Consider the following 7,500-nt stretch of genomic DNA (forward strand, 5'->3'; position numbering starts at 1 on the left):
CTTCATGTCCCTAAAATGTGTCCAACCTCAGCTAGAAGGTTCCAGAAGTCACTGAAGCAGAATGAGTGAGAAAAGACTTCAGACATGTTGTTCATCAGAGGAGACTAAAGAAAGACGGAGAACATGTTGATCCAGAACAACAGGAACACTATAGACCTCCACTACACACTGACACACTGACTAACTAACACACACACACTATAGACCTCCACTACACACTGACACACTGACTAACTAACACACACACACTATAGACCTCCACTACACACTGACACACTGACTAACTAACACACACACTATAGACCTCCACTACACACTGACACACTGACTAACTAACACACACACACTATAGACCTCCACTACACACTAACACACTGACTAACTAGCACACACACACTATAGACCTCCACTACACACTGACACACTGACTAACTAACACACACACACTATAGACCTCCACTACACACTGACACACTGACTAACTAGCACACACACACTATAGACCTCCACTACACACTGACACACTGACTAACTAACACACACACACACACTATAGACCTCCACTACACACTAACACACTGACTAACTAGCACACACACACTATAGACCTCCACTACACACTAACACACTGACTAACTAGCACACACACACTATAGACCTCCACTACACACTGACACACTGACTAACTAGCACACACACACACTATAGACCTCCACTACACACTAACACACTGACTAACTAGCACACACACACTATAGACCTCCACTACACACTAACACACTGACTAACTAACACACTGACACACTATAGACCTCCACTACACACTGACACACTGACTAACTAACACACTGACACACTATAGACCTCCACTACACACTGACACACTGACTAACTAACACACACACTATAGACCTCCACTACACACTGACACACTGACTAACTAACACACACACACTATAGACCTCCACTACACACTAACACACTGACTAACTAGCACACACACACTATAGACCTCCACTACACACTGACACACTGACTAACTAACACACACACACTATAGACCTCCACTACACACTGACACACTGACTAACTAGCACACACACACTATAGACCTCCACTACACACTGACACACTGACTAACTAACACACACACACACACTATAGACCTCCACTACACACTAACACACTGACTAACTAGCACACACACACTATAGACCTCCACTACACACTAACACACTGACTAACTAGCACACACACACTATAGACCTCCACTACACACTGACACACTGACTAACTAGCACACACACACACTATAGACCTCCACTACACACTAACACACTGACTAACTAGCACACACACACTATAGACCTCCACTACACACTAACACACTGACTAACTAACACACTGACACACTATAGACCTCCACTACACACTGACACACTGACTAACTAACACACTGACACACTATAGACCTCCACTACACACTGACACACTGACTAACTAACACACACACACACTATAGACCTCCACTACACACTGACACACTGACTAACTAGCACACACACACTATAGACCTCCACTACACACTGACACACTGACTAACTAGCACACACACACACTATAGACCTCCACTACATACTGACACACTGACTAACTAGCACACACACACTATAGACCTCCACTACACACTGACACACTGACTAACTAGCACACACACACTATAGACCTCCACTACACACTGACACACTGACTAACTAGCACACACACACACTATAGACCTCCACTACACACTGACACACTGACTAACTAGCACACACACACACTATAGACCTCCACTACACACTGACACACTGACTAACTAGCACACACACACACTATAGACCTCCACTACACACTGACACACTGACTAACTAGCACACACACACACTATAGACCTCCACTACACACTGACACACTGACTAACTAACACACACACACACTATAGACCTCCACTACACACTGACACACTGACTAACTAGCACACACACACACTATAGACCTCCACTACACACACACACACTATAGACCTCCACTACACACTGACACACTGACTAACTAGCACACACACACACTATAGACCTCCACTACACACTGACACACTGACTAACTAACACACACACACACTATAGACCTCCACTACACACTAACACACTGACTAACTAGCACACACACACACTATAGACCTCCACTACACACACACACACTATAGACCTCCACTACACACTGACACACTGACTAACTAGCACACACACACTATAGACCTCCACTACACACTGACACACTGACTAACTAGCACACACACACTATAGACCTCCACTACACACTGACACACTGACTAACTAGCACACACACACACACTATAGACCTCCACTACACACTGACACACTGACTAACTAGCACACACACACACACACTATAGACCTCCACTACACACTGACACACTGACTAACTAGCACACACACACTATAGACCTCCACTACACACTGACACACTATAGACCTCCACTACACACTAACACACTGACTAACTAGCACACACACACTATAGACCTCCACTACACACTAACACACTGACTAACTAGCACACACACACTATAGACCTCCACTACACACTGACACACTGACTAACTAGCACACACACACACTATAGACCTCCACTACACACTGACACACTGACTAACTAACACACACACACACTATAGACCTCCACTACACACTAACACACTGACTAACTAGCACACACACACACTATAGACCTCCACTACACACACACACACTATAGACCTCCACTACACACTGACACACTATAGACCTCCACTACACACTAACACACTGACTAACTAGCACACACACACTATAGACCTCCACTACACACTAACACACTGACTAACTAGCACACACACACACTATAGACCTCCACTACACACTGACACACTGACTAACTAGCACACACACACACTATAGACCTCCACTACACACTGACACACTGACTAACTAGCACACACACACACTATAGACCTCCACTACACACACACACACTATAGACCTCCACTACACACTGACACACTGACTAACTAGCACACACACACTATAGACCTCCACTACACACTGACACACTGACTAACTAGCACACACACACTATAGACCTCCACTACACACTGACACACTGACTAACTAGCACACACACACTATAGACCTCCACTACACACTGACACACTGACTAACTAACACACACACACTATAGACCTCCACTACACACTGACACACTGACTAACTAGCACACACACACTATAGACCTCCATGCGTGGGGCCGCTGTGAAACAAGCGTGAAGGCTGTAAAAACCCAGTAAACCTCTCAGAAACAAATCTCTGACTGAGCCGTTGTTCCTCCAGTGACCGCCGCTGACATCACAGGGCTGCAGGCGGCGTCCCGCCGGCGTGCTGAGGAAACCTCACACTCGTGGTCGACGCCTGGAGCATGGCGTGACCTGGTGAATCCATCACGTGTGTGACTGTAACGTCTCGAGGCTGATGAGGCGTGTTAACGTGTCAGACTGACGCTGACGCCTGATTGGCCGGTGGCCATGATATTTGATTGGACCTCGGCTCTGTTTCCTGTTTCCTGGTTGCTGGTTGGAAAATGAACCGACCAATCAGAGGCGGGGTTAGGACTGATGATCATCTTTTTTCTTTTCCCTTTGTTTGTCTGTTGTTCTTCACCTCTTTTTACTTTCTCTCCCTCCTCCTTCCTTTTATTGCTTCCTTCTTCCTATTATTCCTTTATTCTTTCTCTTCCTTTTCTTTTCATACTTTGTCTCCTGTCTTTTACACCTCCCTCTCACACCGCTCTCCTTTCTTCTCCTTTCCCCACATCCATTCTTCCTCTTTCCTTCTTTCTCCTTTCTATCGTCTCTTGTCTTTCCTTCCTTTTTTTCCTCCATCACTTTTACTTTATGCCTCCATCTTCATCTACACTTTTTCTTTCCTTTCTTCTTTCACTCATTCTTTTCCTTTCATCGTTTCCCCTTTTCTAGAAGCCCCCCCCCCCTCCTCTTCTCACCCCCCCCTCCTTCAGGTCATCAGGAGTTTAACTTGACTTGATATGAATCAGGTCCAATCAGTGCTGAAGACTTCGCTGTGTCACAGAGAGGAAGAGGAGCTGACTGTAGCAGCTTCCTGGATGAAGATGAAGATGAAGATGAGGGTGAAGATGGAGATGAAGATGAAGATGAAGATGAAGATGAAGATGAAGATGAGGATGAAGATGAAGATGAAGATGAGGATGAAGATGAAGATGAAGATGAAGATGAAGAGTCCCTCAGATGGTTTTAATATACACACGTTTACTGAAAATCATTTACAGACTCCTCCTCCTCCTCCTCCTCCTCCTGTCACATGACCTTTGCTCTAGTTTCCACTAGATGAAGCAATGATGCGGCCATGTTGTTTTCACACAGACAGACACTCCCACCCCCCTAATAGCCCCCCCCAGATTTTCTCCTACTGTTGTTTTAAACTTTTCACCCTGTGCTGCTCGTAGAAAATGTTCAGGCTCATTTATGATGAAGAGTTAGAGCACAGAAAACTGTCAAACACTTCGGGGAAATAAGAGTCAGAGGATCTAAAGCGCTGACTGACAAACCTGAACGATCAGGGGCGGTGATGGTGACGGTGACGGTGACGGTGATGATATCAGGTCGTTTGGTTTGGCTCAGCCAGACGCTCTGTTTCCAAAGATGCACACTTTACTGCACACAAACAGCAAACACTGGAAACGTCTTTCTGTTCCAGTCAATCAACTTCATCTGACAGTTTCAACAAGTTGACTGACCTCCATTCTCCATCAGTTTGAGTTATTTTGTGAGTTTGGTGTTTTAAAGGGTCAGTTTGGATCCAACAAATTATTAGTGTAACACACAATAACATGAACACTCTGACTGGTGGAGGCAGCAGCTCTAAAATCCCTGTTTTAGTGAATGTAGTCTGGTGTGTGTGCTGTTTGTGGTTAAACCAAAAGGATCTTCCAGGTCTCTCTCTGTAGGGATCCTTTCCATGATGCTGTCACACACTTAGAATAACACTCTGAGCCTGTCAGTGGATCAAACAAGCTCTTTTAGTGGACCTACTGTGATCAGGTGCAGTTGTCCCAAAGGATCACGTTGCAGCCATTGCAGCCCGTTTGGTGGCTGCTGGCTGAGGTGATCTACTGGACCAGTTCCAACACTTTTACTACCTACCAGTCACTCACACACCAGGATGAGGACAGAGAGGATCATGGGTACAAACAGGAGTGACCCTTTTAAGTCTCAGACTTTAAAAAGCATTTCCTTCATTTCTTTAATGAACAAGTTGTTTATGTCTTACTGTCCAATCGTCTGTCCTGTTTTTTGTTCTGGTTTCTGTTTCATTATTGATGCCTTTGAACCTTCAGAGCTAAATGTTCTCCTAACGTCTGGGATCAGTGGTTATCTGAAGTCTGGCGCCTGGTTTTGCTCGGAGCGAGCCGTCCTGTCTGCAGACCTGCGAGCGGTTGGATCTGCAGATGTTGAGGCCTCCGCCCAGAGACAGATGTGTGTTTTGACCTCATACGTCTCTCACTGCTGATCTGTCACTGCTCACATCCACGTTTATTTCTTCATCTGAGCGGCCCCTCGGAGACCCGTTACGTAACGCCGCTCCTCCTCGGAGCCGAATCCATCTCCTGCCACGTGTCCAGCTGCAGCCCCACACGGGGAGCTTCATGGAGAAGGATCTTCTGCCCTCACGGCCCACGTACGCTAGGGATGTTCCCGTGAGCTCGTGTTTCAGGGAGACCCCCGGCCGGCCCTCCGGGGGCCTGACCCCGGGTGGAGTCGGTGTGCGTCGGTCGGAGAGGCGGCGGGAGGGACTCCATCTCTGGACGGGGGTCTGAAACCTGAGTGCACGGCTCCATCGCCCCCCAGTGTAAATACGGAGGCCTGCTGTGAAAGGTCAGGATGAAGAATGTGGGACAGTGTGTGGCCCCCCCAGCACCATGTGGCCCCCCAGCACCATGTGACACAGCCTCCACCAGCAGTCTGCAGACAGCAGGACACAGTGAGCCCCCCCCAGTGAGCGCTCAGTGATATCTGCCACCTCCCCTCAACTCCACAGATCCACACAGACATGAACCAGAGTGTGTGTGTGTGTGTGTGTGTTAGTGTGTGAGTGTTAGTGTGTGAGTGTTAGTGTGTGTGTGTGTGTGTGTGTGTGTGTGTGTGTGTGTGTGTGTGTGTGTGTGTTAGTGTGTGAGTGTTAGTGTGTGTGTGTGTGTGTGTGTGTGTGTGTTAGTGTGTTAGTGTGTGAGTGTGTGTGTTAGTGTGTGAGTGTTAGTGTGTCTGTGTGTGTGTGTGAGTGTGTGAGTGTGTGTGTGTTAGTGTGTGTCTGTGTGTGTGTGTGAGTGTGTGAGTGTGTGTGTGTTAGTGTGTGTCTGTGTGTGTGTGTGAGAGCTTCAGGTGCTCCTGTGTCTCTGTGTGTGTGTGTGTGTGTGAGTGTGTGAGTGTGTGTGTGTTAGTGTGTGTCTGTGTGTGTGTGTGAGAGCTTCAGGTGCTCCTGTGTCTCTGGTGTTCCTTCCTGGATCCAGGCTTCGCTCTCATTCCCTCCCCAGGACGGAGTCTGGACGTCCTCCAAGGACACGGAGTGAAGCGGCGTGCCAACGCCTCGACGCCAGCAGAGCTCTTTCACACACCCTCCGCACAAAAGAACAAACAGAACAGCGAGTCCTGCCGCGGATCAGGTTGTAGGTGCCGGGACTTCTGGGAAGTGAGCTGAGGGGTACGTGACAGATCCCCACGGACCCAGCGGCCTTCTGGGAAAACGTGGACACGAGGAGTTCTGCTTTTTTGTTTCTCAGCTGCTCGGTACGGTCGTTTGGGAAGGAATGAAGGTTTACTGTACAGAGCTGTGCCCGAGCCCCCCCGGCCCGAACCCCCCCCAGACCGTACCCCCCCCGGCCTGAACCCCCCCGGCTCTGCTACATTTCTCTCAGGATCCTTTGTCATGGTGGGCACATGAAGTCTGTGGTTCAACATCATGGGGGGGGGCGCCACATGGTGCCCCATGTGAAGCCAAACGTCCACCTTTTAAAGCTGTTTTACACACGGAAGATGACTTCGTCCTTTCAGCCCAAACACCATCTTTTCCTAAACCTGTCCACCTGGGTCCACCTGGGTCCACCTGGGTCCACCTGGGTCCACCTGGGTCCACCTGGGTCCACCTGAGCAGAGTCACATGACCCTCTGAATATCCACCGCTGTTCCCTAGTGGGGGTAATGAAGCTACGCTAGCTTCCTCTGTTTTCCACTCACAGCTCAGCTCAGTCACGACGGCGTTAATCCTGACGGGTTATTTCCCCCCCAGTAGGTGACATGATGCCCCCCCAGTGTGATCTGTGTTACCGTAACAGTGTGCTGTGATCAGAGGAGAAGAAGAAGAGCGGAGCAGC

The 7,500-nt window shown here is 48.3% G+C and overlaps 1 protein-coding gene across 1 annotated transcript in view; it reads left to right on the forward strand.

Annotated features, from left to right (window-relative positions):
* Positions 1 to 7,500, forward strand: part of hsd11b2 (hydroxysteroid (11-beta) dehydrogenase 2) — an 18,537-nt gene that overhangs the window by 2,918 nt on the left and 8,119 nt on the right. The window lies entirely within an intron of this gene.

This window comes from Pempheris klunzingeri, chromosome 1 (assembly GCF_042242105.1).
Source record: "Pempheris klunzingeri isolate RE-2024b chromosome 1, fPemKlu1.hap1, whole genome shotgun sequence".
Lineage (NCBI taxonomy): Eukaryota > Metazoa > Chordata > Actinopteri > Acropomatiformes > Pempheridae > Pempheris > Pempheris klunzingeri.